This window comes from Lepus europaeus, chromosome 5, assembly GCF_033115175.1.
Source record: "Lepus europaeus isolate LE1 chromosome 5, mLepTim1.pri, whole genome shotgun sequence".
Taxonomy (NCBI): Eukaryota; Metazoa; Chordata; class Mammalia; order Lagomorpha; family Leporidae; genus Lepus; species Lepus europaeus.
Genome location: NC_084831.1, coordinates 145,460,603 through 145,477,273, shown reverse-complemented (window position 1 = coordinate 145,477,273; position 16,671 = coordinate 145,460,603). Strand labels below are relative to the sequence as shown.

Genomic DNA, 16,671 nt, shown 5'->3' with positions numbered 1-16,671 from the left:
AGATTGTGTGTGGGTGCCGTATCATGCAGCATCTAGTTATATACTGCATATAGAATTATAACACGTAGGGGCCGGCGCTGTGGCACAGCGGGTTAATGCCCTGGCCTGCAGTGCTGGCATCCCATATGGGCGCCAGTTCCAGTCCCGGCTGTTCCACCTCCCATCCAGCTCTCTGCCATGGCCTGGGAAAGCAGTAGAAGATGGCCTAAGTCCTCGGGCCCCTGCACCTGCATGGGAGACCGGGAAGAGGCTCCTGGCTTAAGATCGGCACAGCTCTGGCCATTGCAGCCAATTGGGGAGTGAACCAATAGGTGGAAGACACACAGTCTCTCTCTCTCTCTTTCCCTCTCTCTTTGCCTCTCCTCTCTCTGTGTAACCCTGACTTTCAAATAAATAAATAAATCTTTAAATAAACAGAACTAGAACACATAAGTGGCGGTGCACACTTCTGTTCACACTGTGCCCCTTGCCAGGAGTCTCACTTTGTGATACTAATATCTCCATTTCCAAGAAAAATAAAAATTGTAGAAACTTTTTCAAGACGGTCACGGGGAGGCGTTTGGTGCCGTGGCTAAGATGCCAGCTGGTTTGCCCGCATCCACAGCCCATATCAGCCCTGGTTCAAGTCCCCGCTCCTCTGCTTCCGCCCTGGCTCCCCACCGCCAGGCTGGGAGGCAGCAGCTGAAGGCTCAAGCGCTGGGGTCTCTGCTGCCCACAGGGAGACCCGGATGGAGCTCTGGGCTCCTGTTTGGCCTGGCCCAGCCCGGGCTGCTGCGGGCACCTGGGGAGTGACCCAGTGCATGGAAAATTCTCCTCTTTGTCTCTGTCTCTCTCTGCCTTTCAAATAAACAAAATAGCACATGAAAATGTAGCCGTCAATTAAACTCTGCCAAGAGAACTGGGCCATACCTCTGCCAAAGGATTCCCTCTCAACCTGCAGAAACAGACGGGAGCCGCACAGGTTTGGAAGGGCCAGAGGATCGGCCCTCGGTGCACCAGAGCCGCCGGTCCCTCTGTCCACCGCCGCAAACGCACGTGGGGGGAAGCCTGTTCCCCAGCGCTTCCGCGGCGCCGCCTGCCTTAGGCCACGGTGTCTGGAGCAATGGAGCAGCAGTGAGGACGACGACCGGGCAGGCACAGGAGCAGGAGCCGCACGCGGGGGGTGCTGCCCGGGCACCCGCTCCACGGACGGGCCCAGCGGAGTGACGGGCGACAGAGCCAGGGCTCCGACCCCTGCCCTCACCCCAAACCCACCCTGCTGCCCACCGTGTCGGCGCCCCCGGCTGGGCGCACAGCGTGGACCCACTGAGCCCCCAGATAAACGTGAGCGCAGAGCTGCGGGCTAGCGGCCGCGGCGGAGCCCTGGGCGCCAAGTCCGGCGCGGGCTCCGGGCAGGCGTCCAGGCTGCTGCAGGCTCGGGTCGGGGCCTGGACTGAGTTCCCAGCTCCCAGCACTGGGCAGGGGCTTGCACACACAGAAGGGGAGGGGGCTGCTCAGCGGGCGCGCGGGCGGGGGCTGGGGCCCGGCGAAGGGCCCCGGGGAGGGGCAGGGGCGACAGCGCTGGAGGCGGCCAGGGAGGGGGGGCTGCGAGGGAAGGGGTCTCCCCGAGGGCAGTGGGGAGGCAGGAGAGGGGGCACGCGTGGGCTCTACGCGGACGCGCGGCGGCCACAGGAGCCGGCAGGGCCCGGGCCTCGAGCGCGGACGGCACAGGGCGCAGGCGCAGCAACACCCGGAAGCGCCCGCCAGGTGGGAGACCCGGATGCAGGAAGAGCCAGGCCACTGCGGGGTGTCCCCAGGGGCGAGTTCCCGTTCCCAGAGGTTCCCCTTCTAGAAGTTGCTCAGTGGGGGGCGCGGCCGCTCAACCACGTGCTGCACAGCGCTGCTCGCGGGAGCGCGGGACGCGGAACCACGCGGCCGGGCCGGGGCAGCCTGCGTGGACGGCACCGGCGGCCGGGAGGGGCGCCCCGTCTCTACCTCTGCCTTTCAAAGGAGACGGCGCTCCTCTGTGACAGGGATGGCGGGGCTCATCGGGTCCCGGGACCCGCGGGCTCGGTTCCGAAGGCCTCGCTTCGGCCGCCCTTCTCGCCCCACCGCAGGCCTTGGTCTTCAGTCCCGGCGCGGCTGGGGCAGGGGCAGAGGCGCCGACCGCCCGGCGCGCTCACCGCGATGGCGGGCAGCGTCTTGCTGGCCGCGGTGCTGCTCCCGCCCAGGACGCCGCCGGCAGCGCGGGCCTCCACCCCAGCGGGAGCGCACGCCGCGCTGCCTGGGCCGCTCGCGATGACCGGTGCGGCCTGGGCGGGGCCGGGGCGGGCGCCATCCGCCGGCCCAGCGGGCAGCCCCAGGGCGGCGCCCAGGGTGACGGCGCTCAGCGAGGCCGCCCCGCGGACACCAGGCGCCGCAGCCCCTCGCCCGCGCGGCCGAAGCCGTTCTCCTGGAGGATCTGCGGGAAGAGCAGATGGCGAGGTGACGCCTGGGGCGCCGGCGCAGCCCCCAGACCCTCCGCAGCCCACCCCGCCGGCCAGGCGCGGGGCGGTCAGCATGGCCCGGAGGGCGCGGCGGGCTGGATGCCCTTCTCCTCCGCCCTCCGCGGCCTCTGTCCACCGGGAACCAGGCAGGGGCCACGTGGCAGGTGCCCGCCTCCCCCTGGCCCTGTGTCGTCGCCACGCGGCTCTGACCACAGTCCCCAGCTCAGACCGCAGCGCCCGCAGCCCTGGTGCTGAACCTGCGGGGTTTTGTGCCGGACACGTCCAGTACCACCTCCACTGAGTTGTTTCTCTCCCACGCCTCTCCCCAGCCCCACCGTGGCCCCCGGGCTGCAGTCTGTTCCCACCCCCGTGGCCCTCTTCAGCTCAGAAGCCTCCATGGCTCCCATCTTCCGTGGAGTCCAAGTCGACACCTTCCACACAGAAATCCTCCCAAGACTCCACTGGTCTCAGAAAGACAAAGGGAGGGGCCGGCGCTGTGCTGCAGCCGGTGAGGCTGCTGCCTGTGATGCTGCATCCCAGGTGGGCGCTGGTTCAAGCCCCGGCCGCTCTGCTTCCTATCCAGCTCCATGCAAATGCGCCTGGGAAAGCCTCGGAGGATGGCCCAAGTGCCTGGGCCCCTGCACCCATGTGGGAGACTGGATGGAGTTCCAGGCTCCTGGCCCAGCCCTGGCCATTGTGGCCATTTGAGGAGTGAACCAGCAAGTGGAAGATCTCTCTCCTCTCTCTCTCTCTTCCTTTCTCTTTGCCCCTCCTTCTCTTTCTATGTAACTGCGACTTTCAAATAAATATTTTTAAAAAGTGTATTGGGGGGTGGGCAATCTACTTCTCACATTGGAAGTTCTGGATTCAATCCCTGGCTCCAGCTTCTGACTATAGATTGCTGCTCAGTGCAAACCCTGAAAGACTGCAGTTGGTGGTTCAGGTAATTGATTTTAGCATCCATGTGAAATACTTGATTGCACTGCTGGCTCCTCTTTAATCCCTGGACAAGTCCACTGCAGGTATTTTGGAAGTGACCTAGCAGATGGGATTCCCTCTCTTTCAAATAAATAAATAAAATTTTAAAAATAAGGTATACAAGAGGATTGCACAGATTATATGCAAATGCTATTCCATTTTTTAAGGAATTTGAACATTTCTAGATGTGGAATACATGTATATTTTATTTGAAATGCAGATTGACAGGGGGAGGGGGGAGACACAGAGAGAGCTCTTCCTTTCCCAGGTTCATTCCAAACATGGCCACAAAAGGAAGCTCTGCAGGAGTCAGGAACTCCAGCTGGGTTTCCCATGTTGGTAGCAGGGACCCAAGCACTTGAGTCATCTTCTGATGCCCTGCCAAATGCGTTAGAAGGGAGCTGGATCTGAAATGGAACAGCTAGGGGCGAACTGAAGCACTGAGATGGGATACGGGTGTTGCAGGCTATGGTTTAATGTTGTGCCAAAATGCCAGTTCCAGAAACTTCTATTACATCCCTTTTAAGGAAGAGGAAGCTGACACACAACTTGAACCCAGATGTCTTTACTGAATCATTATGTTTTCTAATTGTCAGACTATTTTTCAATACAGGAACTTGCATTCTCTCCTTTCCCAAGGAACTCTTTCCTTCTAACACATGAACGTTTGAGGCCTCAGTTCACATGCCCTCTTCCATTTGAGGCCTCACATTTCTCTTCTCGAAGGTAACATCGATTTTTGCCCTCCATCTGGATTCCTCCGTTCTTTCCATTAGATTCTATAATACTCAATCACATTTATTTACTCTAGTTTTCTTCTTGAAGACTGTAAAAACTGATATTGAAGTCAACTGTGTTTATTGATGAAACATTTTTAAAAAAATCTGGTATTTAGTTAAAAGTCAATAAATAATTATTTCCAAATTACTATTTTGTTCACTTTTCAGATAACATTTTAAGTTTTTTTTTAGCTTTTAACAGATTCAATATGGTTCACAGAAAAAATTATAAGAATATAACAATTTTGCAATTATAATTTTTTATGATTTTTGCATCCTACTTTCTTCTATCCCATTACTTATCATAGTCCCTCAAATATGAGTACTTCCAAAAGTTCGTGGAAAATGGAATTAAAAAATGTTTATTTTGACGCAAAAATTTTTGAAATTCCTACACTGAGAGTTCATAAGTTAGTGTGAAATGCATTTTTAAGATAACTGTGTACTCTGAAACCATGGAACAATGAATTTCAAATTTTTTGCTCCAAAATGAAATTTTTTAATTCCATTCTTCATGAACACTTGAAGATCCCTTGTATAGTAAATATTTAGTAAACACTGGACTAATTTAAATATTGTATTTCTCCAATACATGACAGTTTTATCAATCTCATCTCAGACTCCATATTATTGTAGGGAAATAAATGAATAAAGTTAAGATTGGCTTTTGCTGAAACCTATCACAAAATTTTAGCCCCAACTTGTAGATCTGGGGACATTTGCAAATCTATTTTACCTTCATACACTGTTGCCTATTCTTGAACCCAAGTAGTTAGAAAATTCTTGTTATGAATTTGACATTTTAGTTAATATATACTGCCTAATTTCTTTAGGGAGAGATTTGGTCTGAAGAGATCACTTTTTTTACAATCAATATAAGAAAGAGAAAATATAAGCCAAATGTTAGGACTTCTAAGCAATCATATGTATTGGCTAGGGATATAACATCTCTGAGAAGAAAGCTGATTACTTAAGACATTTCAAGTAACAAGGAGCAAAGCATTAAGCCCATGGGACTGCTCTTCTTCCAATTCAGCTCTCTTCTATGGCCTGGGAAAGCAGTGGAAGATGGCCCAAGTGCTTGGGACCCTGCATCCATGTGAGAGACCTGGAAGTTCCTGGCTCCTGGCTTCGGATTGGCTCAGCTCCAGCTGTAATGGCCATCTGGGGAGTGAACCAGCAGATGGGACATTCTCTCTCTCTCTCTCTCTCTCTGCCTCTGTATAACCCTGCCTTTCAAATAAATAAATAAATAAATCATTTAAAAAATTATGAAATACAGCAAGAGAAGTCCAAAGAGAGAAATTTCTATCAATCAGTGCTTTTGTCAATCAGTTCCTATATCAAGAAATTGGAAAGACATCAAATATATGGTTTAAAAATACTTTCAAGGACCTAGAAAAACAAAAACAATCCAAGACCAAAATTAGTAGTAGAGAGAAATAATTAAAATTAGAGAAGGAATATACAAAATTGAAACCCCCAAAAATGATACAGATCAGTGAGATGAAGAGCTGATTTAAAAAAAAAAAGATTCATTATTTTCCCAATTAACTAAAAACGAGAGAAGAGACCCGAATCAGTAAGCAGAGATAACAAGGAGAAGTTACAATAATAGATACTATAGAAATAAAAAGAAACATCAGGAATTACTACAAACAATGATATGCCAACAAATTGCAAAATCTGGAAGAAATGTGTAGATTTCTGTACAGATGCAATCTATCAAAATTGAGGCATGAAGACATAGAAAACCTAAATAGACAAATAACCAAGATGGAAATTGAATCAGTAATAAAGACCCTCCCAACAAAAAAAGCCCTGGACTGGATGCCTTGACTGAAGAATTTTACCAGACATTTAAAGAACTAACTCCAATTCTTCTCAAGCTACTCAAAACAACTGAAAGGGAAAGAATCCTCCCAAGCTCTTTCTATGAAGCCAGCATCACTCTAATTTCTAAACCAGAAGAAGATATCACAAAGAAAGAGAACTACAGACCAATATCACTGAGGAACATAGATGCCAAAATCCTCAACAAAATACTTGCCAATTGAATCCAACAACACATCAGAAAGATCATTCACCCAGACCAAGTGGGATTTACTCCTGGTATGCAGGGATGGTTCAACATATTCAAATCAATAAATGTAATGCTTCATATAAATTGAATAATAAAAATCATATGATTATCTCAATGAACATAGGGAAAGCATTTGATAAATACAACTTTCATGATGAAAACCTTAATCTAATTGGTTATAGAAAGAACATTCCTTACCAGAACTAGGTAATATATGACAAACACACAGTCAGCATCATCCTGAATGGGGAAAAGTTGGAAGCATTTGCATTAAGATCTGGAACCAGACAGGGATGTCCACTTTCAACACTGCTATTCAATATAGTTCTGGAAGCTTTAGCCAGAGTCATTAGGCAAGAAAAAGTAATCAATGGGATACAAATTGGAAAGGAGGAAGTCAAATTATCCCTGTTTGCTGATGACATGATCCTATTTATAAGGGGAACCCAAAAGACTCCACAGAGACTATTGGAACTCATAAAAGAGTTTAGTAAAGCTGCAGGATATCAAATAAACACACAAAAAATCAATAGACCTTGTAGACACAGACAAAGCCATGGTTGATAAAGAACTTATAAGATTATTCCCATTCATAATAGCTACAAAAAATCTAAATACCTTAGAATAGATTTAATCAAGGAAGTGAAAGATCTCTACAATGAAAATTTCAAAACATTAAACAAATCAAACACTAAACAAATCAGATACTAAAAGTGGAAGAATACTCCATGTTCATGAATTGGAATAATTAATATCATCAAAATGTGGATACTACTCAAAGCAATTTACAGATTCAATGCAGTCCCAATCAAAATACCAAGAACATTCTTCTCAGAGCTAGAAGAAATGATTCTAAAATTCATATGAAATAATAAAAAACCCAGGATATCTAAAGCAATATTAAGAAAAATAAAGTTGAAGGCATCATAATACCACATTTTAGGACATACTACAGGGCAGTTGCTATCAAAACAGCCTGGTAGTGGGCACAAAAAATATGCCAACGAATTGTAAAATCTGGGAGAAATGGATAGATTTCTGGACAGATACAATATCAAAATTGAGGCATGAAGACATGAAAAATCTAAATAAACCAATATCCACGATGGAAATTAAATCATTAATGAAGACTCTCACAGCAAAGAAAAGCCATGTAGATGAATGGAACAGAATAGAATCCTCAGAAATCAATCCACATATCTATAGCAAACTAATCTTTGATTTAAAAAAAAAAAGCTAAAATCAATCTCAAAGGACAGTCTCTTCAACAGAGGAAATTAGATCTATGCCTGCAGAAATATGAAAAACATCCCTACCTTACATCTTAAACAAAAATCAACTTAAAATAGATTGAGTTACTAGAGGAGAACATTGAGGATATTCTTCTAGATATTGTCATAAGCAAAGATTTATTGGAAAAAAAACCCAGAAGCACAGGCAATCAAAGCAAAAATAGACAAATGAGATTACATAAACCTAAGAATCTTTTGCACAGCAAAGGAAACACTCAACAAGGTGAACAGACAACTGGCAGAATAGGAGAAAATATTTGCAAAGTACTATACAGTTTTGGAATTAATATCCAGAATTATAAAGAGCTCAAGAAACTTGACAACAGCATCACAAACAACCCAGTTAAGAAATGGGCAAATGACTTGAACAGGCATTTTTCTAAGAATGAAATTCAAATGGCTTACATACACATGGAAAAGGGCTTAGGATCACCAGCCATCTGGGAAATGCAAATCAAAACCACAATGAGATTTCACCTTGCTGCAGTTAGAATAGCTTTCATACAGAAATCAAGAAAGAGTAAGTGCTGGTGAGGATGTATGGGAAAAGGTACTCTAATCCATTGTTGGTGGGATTGAAAGCTAGTACACCCATTGTGGATGACAGTATAAAGATTCCTCAGAAAGCTGAAAATAGATTTGAAAATATGACCAAACCTTCCCACTTCTGGGAATTTACCCAAATGAAATGAAATCAGCATATGAAAAAATTACCTGTATCCTCATGTTTATTGCAGTTCAAGTCACAATAGCCAAGCTAATGAACCCAGATGTCCATCAAGTGATTACTTGATAAAGAAAATATGGTCTACATACACTGTGGATTACTACTAAGCCATAAAAATGAATAAAATCCTGGTTTAATAAAATGGATGCAACTGGAAACCATTTTACTTAGTGAAATAAGCCAGTTCCCTTAAGACAAATATCATGTTTTCCCCATATGGTTACTAATAGAATAAAAAAACACACTGTATATGAGCAATATTGCTATTTTGAGAATTTATTATTGTCTGTCACCCTCGTCTGTACTATTGAGGGACAGTGATTTTTGTTTTTTGTTTTTTCTTCTTACTATTTGTTGAATTCTTTACTTAGTAAATTTTATGATTATAAAATAAACTGAAAGTAAGTAATTGTAAAAGTTTCAAAAATAAGAAAGGAAGAAGGAGGGAAATTGGGAGTGTGGATGGGAGGGAGGGTATGGTGGGAAGTGCCACTATGCTCCTAAATTTGTATATATGAAATACATGAAATTTGTTCACCTTATATAGATAAAAAAATTTAAAAAGAGGCAATTATCTGAATATTGTTAACTAGATTCCATCCTTTTATAACCTATTTACAATGGCATTTCTAATGTATGTTAACCAAGTTTCATATTAATAATAAGGGGTACATCTTGGTGTCCTATTTTGTTCCATTGATCTCTTCGTGCAATAATACTGAAATTGTTCTGTTACTGGTTTCTGGTATCTTGAAATTTGTTAATCAAATTTTCCAATCTTCTTTTTCAGAAGATTTTTGTCTTGACCATATATTCTTTTGTTCAATAAATAATTATTTAGTATGCATGTGTGAGAAGGTGATATAGAAATGGACAAAGTAAAATTCCTACTTCTATGTGTTTTACATTCTAATTGAGATTAAAGATCAAAAATAAAATTCAAGGACAATTTGGCAAGGGATGATAAGAACTATGAAGGCAAATGTTCAGTGCAAAGAAATACAACATGAAAAATTAAGAAGCTTTCATTAATAGACATTCAATCCTCCATATAGTCTTTTAATGTTTCCAGTTGCATAAAAATTCTGTTGTAATTTAAAACAAGGATACATAAAAATTGCACATATTTATGGAGTTCCGTATGATGCTTTGCTGCATGTATTCAATGTATAATGTTAAAATCAGGATAAACCTATCTCTTCAAACATTTGTCATTTGTTGGGACTGGAATTGTGGCATGTATAACTACAGAACAATGATCAAAATAAAAAATAATAAAATTTCTATCTAGATTATAGATCATATTCATGCTTTGTAAAATAATGTTTTTCCCTAGGTCAGGAAGCATATAATAGCACTATATCTTCTTTCATATATTCTTTAACATGGAACAAACATTTTTCATAAATGCTTTCATAAAGACCAATTTTCCTTGGTCTTTATGATAGCAGCACTGTTGAAGAGTGTTGGCCAGTAATTTGCACATAATGGTTCTCAATTTGGACCTGTCAGGCACTTCTCTATTTAAGGCCAAATTGCTTTCCATTAAAGTAATACCTATGTATACTGGTTTTTTTACCAACAATATTTGAAAATGCTCATTTTGTTATATTTTTAATAGCTATTATTAACATATGTGAAAAATCTTGTGAGATCAAAAAGGAGCATGTACTTCTATTTTAGTACATTGTACTACTGTTTTTAGATCATTTAGTCTATTAAATTTACATGTTCATATTTCTTTGTGAAACATTTTTTCCCTAGGTACTGTGCCAAACTATGGCAGAGCATTGGTTCTATTTTCTTCTGGACACTTGACCTTTCATTCCACTCTCCCTTGCAGTTGGTATGGCTATGAGGCCAAATTTTCAACAATTGAACAGAGTGACAGAAATGTATTCAATATTCTCTTGTATACAAGGTGATGCTGCCCTCTGGTTCCCCAGTACTTGAGAACCTGGAGAAGTGGCAACCTAGCTTACCTGTGGTTACAGACAATGCTCCCAGGAAACTGAATGATGGACAGAAGAAGCTTCAGTGACCAAGGGCTCAGGGCTCACTGGTCAGTCTCTGTTCTCACATGAAAATGAAACAAAATTTTATCTTATTGAAACCATTTTATGTTGTCATTTGCATGACAACAGCTTAATCGCTATCCCCTTTTTTTTATATGGCCTCATATTTTTCTCTGTGATCTTTATCATCTGTGTTTTAAACTATTAGCTCTATTTTATGTTACAGATATTTCATACAATTTTCACTTGCTCTTTAACATGGTTTCAGAGATTTGAATATATAAAACATACAATTGTTGAGTGTAAAAATTAATATTTCCTTTATGCTTTATTTTATATTGTATTTATCCAGAGATCATTCTATTCTGGCTTTTGAGCAATTTTTTTTCTATTAATGTGACCAGGAAGTTACACTCAGCTATCCAAACACACACAAGTTTATATATTAAAAGAATTACGAGACAATACATCTGCTAATATTTGATAGTATAAAAGAGCACTTCACAGTGCACAGAAAATGGTATTAAAATGTATTTACTTTGATCCAAAAACTTTTTAAAATTCATGTTGGCCATCAGGACTGAGCATTTCTGCAGCTTTAAGACCAGTGACAAGGCTGCCTTCCTGGCAGAGAAGCTGGAAAGGTGGCCACTAATTGCTCTGTTCTAGTAAGCATCCTTCCCTGCTTTTGGGAAACAAACAACAACTAACTTAATCGATGCTGACACAGTTTTCTCACAGAAACTACATGCCCGTCTTAAGCTCTCGTTTCTGTCCCTCAGTAGTTTCCTAGAGACCTCCTCTATTTCTAAGTGGAGTGCTGCTCATTTTGAATTTGCCACCACATTCTAGATGACAACAGAGGGAGTGAAGTATTTTTTTTCTTTATCACTTTCTGTCTCTCATTTCTTTTACTCTCTTTTTTTCTTCTTCTTTTTCAGCTATTTCTTTTCTTTAATTAGTTGGAATAGTACTGTATATTACCATAAAACCATTACCAAGTCCATTCATACTGGGTACTTACTTATTTGCTTTTTTCTATCCAAGAGTCACATGAACAAAATTATGTGGAGTACATGCTGGGAAATGGCCAAAGTATCTAGAGAGAAATGGCAATATATTTCATGTTCTTACATATCTGCTGAAAAAGAAACTCTTTGATATAAATGAAAAAAATTAATTACTTGGCTTCCCAAAACTTCTTCTCTGAGCATTTCATAAACTGTCAAAGAAAACCACTGTGTCCTTTCTGTATCCCCAGAGGAATGTCTTTCTTTAAATATATTTTAACAGAATATTTTGCAAATATGAATAATCCTCTTGAAAAAACGGTGAAATGCACTGTCTTCATGAACCCATATATACAGTGAACCCTCAATTCATTGAATTGTTAGGGTAGAAATTATTTCTACATAACCCAATATATTCAATATGGTTTTGCTCAAATATCAAGAAGAGTATTAAAAAAGAACAATGTGAAATCACTTATTCTACCATATATTATGCCTAATTAAAAATCATAATAACTAAGAGAAATTATTGGAGTGGTAAGAATAGAGATCAAACATAGACTATATGAACAGAAGCCAGAATCCATAAACTGAAGTAAGAAATATATAAAAACTAGATTTGGTGAATAAATATGATATAAATCAAGGACACTTAGATTCTCACCACACTGTTGGAATAATTTGCCATTTGTATGACAAGAAGTAAAACTAACTGCACACAGTTCTAGGTATACCAAAGATTGAAACATCAAAGGTAAATCTTCAAGTTAACAGGAAAATATTTGTACAAATGTTATTACTCTAGTATATACAAATGACTAAAAGACAAAGGCATAAGACTTTAACTGAATATTTTGTGTGAAAATTAAATTGTGCAAAATAAAATACATGTAAAAGACAAGACATAGACTAACATAAGATAATTTCAGTTATTTCATGTTAGAATCTTAAAATCTTAAGAAATCACAGGGCAGAATAAGCAATCTATCAGAAAAATGGAAACAAATAATTCATAGAGTAAGAAACCTAAAAGACTAACACACATTTAACAAAAATCAGTCATAGTTGTCAACAATGAGGTGCAAATTAAAACAAAAATTAAATAGCATTACCTATATTCCACTCTGCATGGCAAAAGATGAAATTCATTTTGGAAATGTTACAGTACGAATGTTACATGTACGTAAAATTATCTACTTTCTAGGTGATCAATTTTAACAGTTTACCAAGCTGGAACAGTGGTAAGTTCCAGCCAAACCAACAGTAGTCGGTCACTTGAGTCAGGGTCTACACTGACAGTAACGTTGCCATATTGTATTACACAAAGTACATTACTCACAGGAGGGGGCAGCCGGTGAGAGCTCGGAGTTCAGCAGCAGCCCGAGCCATGGCTCCCATACGCCCTGTAGTTCTTTTACCTCTGTGCCCAGCCGGCTGGGGGAAGATGCCAAAATGGCGACCGGCAACTACTTTGGATTCACCCACAGCGGGGCGGCGGTGGCGGCTGCGGCCCAGTAGAGCCAACAGCCAGCTTCGGGTGTGGCCTATTCTCATCCAACTACAGTTCTAGCTCCACTGCCCATCAGGCTCCAGTAGCTGCTCACACGGTTACTGCTGCCTATGCACAGTTGCAGTTGCCAGGCCTGCTCCAGTAGCTGTGGCAGCTGCAGCAACAGCTGCCGCCTATGGAGGCTACCCCGCTGCACACACAGCACCGGACTGTGGTTATACCCAGAGGCAACAAGAAGCACCAGCACCACCTCCCCCAGCTACTACACAAAATTCCCAGGACTCCTACTCCTGTGTGAGATCCACAGCTCCTGCTGTGGCTTACGATAGTCAGCAGTACTGCTAACAACCACCAGCAACGGCCGCTGCCGCAGCTGCTGCTGCCCGGCCTCAGCCTGCTGTTGCTGAAACCTACTATCAGACAGCTCCCAAAGCAGGTTATAGCCAAGGTGCAACTCCGTATACCCAAGCCCAGCAAACTCAACAGTGACAGCCATAAAACCAGCCACACCGAGTCCAGCTACCACTACTTTCTGCATTTGTCCTGTGTCCTCCACGCACAGCCAGTAGCAGCCACAGCTACTGTGGTGCCGCCCTGCACTCAGAGTGCTACTTGCAGCACCACGGCAGTTACGTACTCTGCACATCTTACTCAGGTCATGGAGCAGCAGTGTGTTCAGTGCATCTTCCTGCTGCCCACAGCAGCAGCAGCAACAGAAGCTGCAGCAGCTGCCTGGACAGGGACCACTTTACTAAAAACGCACCATTCCAAAGTAAACAGCTGAAACCAAAACAGCCCCGAAACCACCCCAGATTCACTACTGTGATGTGTGTAAGATCAGCTGTGCTGGACCACAGACTTACAAGGAACATTTAGAAGCACAGAAACATAAAAAAAGAAGCCGCATTGAAAGCCTCACAAAATACCAGCAGCAGCAACAACTCTGCTCGGGGGACTCAACCAGCTGCGTTGTGAGCTCTGCGATGTGTCCTGCACAGGAGCAGATGCACATGCTGCCCACATTCGTGGTGCTAAGCATCAGACAGTGGTTACATTACATACAGAACCAGGTAACCAATTCCATCAACAGAGCCAAACGTTGTTAGCCAAACTACTTCTTCAACAGCTGTATCTGCTTCAAAACCGACTGCCTCTCCTTCAAGTATTGCAGCAAACAATTGCACTGTGAATGCTTCATCGATGGCAGCTTCTTCAGTGAAAGGTCTCACTGCTACAGGAAACACATCTCTTACCAGCACATCCAGCACTAAAGTATCAGCAGTGCCTACAAATACGGCTGCCAAGAAAACATCTACACCCAGAATAAACTCTGTTGGTGGTAATACACTGCAGTCAACAGGAAACACAGCAGAAGACTCAAAAGGAACGGAATGTGTTAAAAAATGCTCCTGTCACTTCTTCTGAGCAAATTCCAGAAGTAAATCAGACACGGTGTCAGAGCCGGTCACACCTGCATCTCTTGCAGATTCACAGTGACATCCAGCCAGTGGGCCATGATCATGTGGAGGAGGTACGAAATGATGAAGGAAAAGTAATTAGGTTTCACTGTAATGATGTGAGTGCAGTTTTAACGACCCCAATGCTAAGGAGATGCATTTAAAAGGACAAAGACACAGACTTCAATATAAAACAAAAATAAATCCAGATTTGCAAGTAGAAGTGAAGCCCAGTATTTGAGCAAGAAAGATTCAAGAAGTGAAAATGAGAAAGCAAATGCAGAAGGAGGAGTATTGGTGAAGACAAGAAGAGGAGGAGCGCTGGCGGATGGAAATGAGACGTTATGGAGAGGACGTGCACTGGAGAAGAATGGAGGAGAACAATATCATTGGGATGATCGCCGCCGAGTGCCTGACGGAGGCTATCCACATGGTCCTCCAGGCCCCTTAGGCCTCCTGGGAGTGTGACCAGGCATGCTGCCCAACCACAGGGGCCTGCACCTTTATGTCGTCCTGACCCATCTGATGACCTTTATGTGATGACGAAGCACGCAACCATTTACCCAACTGAGGAGGAGTCACAGACAGTTCAAAAAATTGTTTCTATCACTGAACATGCTTTAAAACTTGTTTCAGACAGTTTGTCTGAACATGAAAAGAGCAAGAACAAGGAGGGAGATGATAAGAAAGAGGGAGGGAAAGACAGAGCTTTGAAAGGAGTTTTGCGAGTGGGAGTATTGGCAAAAGGATTGCTTCTCCGAGCAGATAGAAATGTCAACCTTGTTTTGCTTTGCTCAGAAAAACCTTCAAAGACATTATTAAGCCGAATTGCAGAAAACCTCCCCACACAGCTTGCTGTTATAAGTCCTGAGAAGTACGATATAAAATGTGCTGTACCTGAAGCGGCAATAATTTTGAATTCATGTGTGGAACCCAAAATGCAAGTCACTATCACCCTGACATCTCCAATTATTTGAGAAGAGAACATGAGGGAAGGTGATGTAACCTTGGGTGTGGTGAAAGACCCACCTGACATCTTGGACAGGCAAAAATGATGCTCTGGCTGCTCTACGCCACGTTAAGTGGTTCCAGGCTTGCACTAATGGTCTGCAGTCCTGTGTGATAATCATACGTATTCCCTGAGACCTCTGTCAATGAGTTCCAACTTGGTCTGATTTTCCAAGCTGGGCTATGGAGTTATTAGTAGAGAAAGCAATCGAAGTGTTTCTAGTGCTCAGAGCCCTGGAGTTGTGCTGAGAAGAGTTTCTGAGTGTATTTCTTCTGGGATTATTCTTAAAGGTAGCCCTGGACTTCTGGATCCTTGTGAAAAGGATCCCTTTGACACCTTGGCAACAATGACCAGCAGCGTGAAGACATTACATCCAGTGCACTGTTTGCTTTGAGATTCCTTGCATTCCACCAAATACACAAAGTTTTAGGCATGGATCCATTACCACAAATGAGCCAACGTTTTAACATCCACAACAACAGATAGCAAAGAAGGATGGTGATGGAGTTCATGGATTTGAAGCTGAGGGGAAAAAAGATAAAAAAGATTATGATAACTTTTAAAAAGTTTCTGTAATTCTTCAGTGTTAAAGACAGGTGCCCATTTGTTGGCTGTTTTTCATTCATAATAATGTCTACTTTGAAAAATTCATCAAGAAGTTAAAGAATTTCATGGAAGAACCAAGTTTTTCTGTGACATTAAAAACTTAATGTACAGTGTTAGGTATTATATGAATGGAAAGACACCAAAAAATATTGTACTCCAACTAGGGGTAAACAGTGGTTCAGATTGTTTTTCCCATTATTTTTGTTTTATTTACTGGTTGCCCTAGGTCTCCCTATTTTTGTGTCTTTGATTAACTAGTGCATTGTCTTACTCAATCTTTACCGTATTTAATGCAGGATTTGTGCTTCAGTTGCTCTGTGTATTTTGGTATTTTTATTTAGCAGTTTTGTTTGCTTTTTGACACTAGGTGTGTTATTTTGTGTTATAGAAGATATCCTTTTACCCCTTCTTTACATTTTACAGCAGTACTTTTTTTGTAACGTGAGACTGCACAATTTTTTTTCTTTTTGTTATTGTTTATGTGAAGGACTACAACACATAAAGTTATTCTGCCATTGGAGTGCTCAGAACTGAATGTTTCTGCAAATCTTGTGGCATTTGTCTCTCTAGTGTGATATATAAAGGTGTAATTAAGAAATATTTCTGTTATTCTAATCAAGTTTGCTGTTAGTTGTGCATTAGCAGTATAAAAGCTTGTGGGGAAATTAGTTACATGAGGCAATTCAAAGATGGCACCCAGAGGAAGAAAGATGGGTGGAACTCAAAGTTGTTTACCACTA

The 16,671-nt window shown here is 42.7% G+C and overlaps 2 pseudogenes; both read left to right on the top strand.

Moving 5' to 3' along the window:
- Positions 1-2,538: 2,538 nt before the first annotated feature.
- Positions 2,539-14,638, top strand: LOC133759302 (zinc finger RNA-binding protein-like; annotated as a pseudogene).
- Positions 14,639-14,644: 6 nt separating this feature from the next.
- LOC133759301 (zinc finger RNA-binding protein-like) lies at positions 14,645-15,814 on the top strand (annotated as a pseudogene).
- Positions 15,815-16,671: the final 857 nt, after the last annotated feature.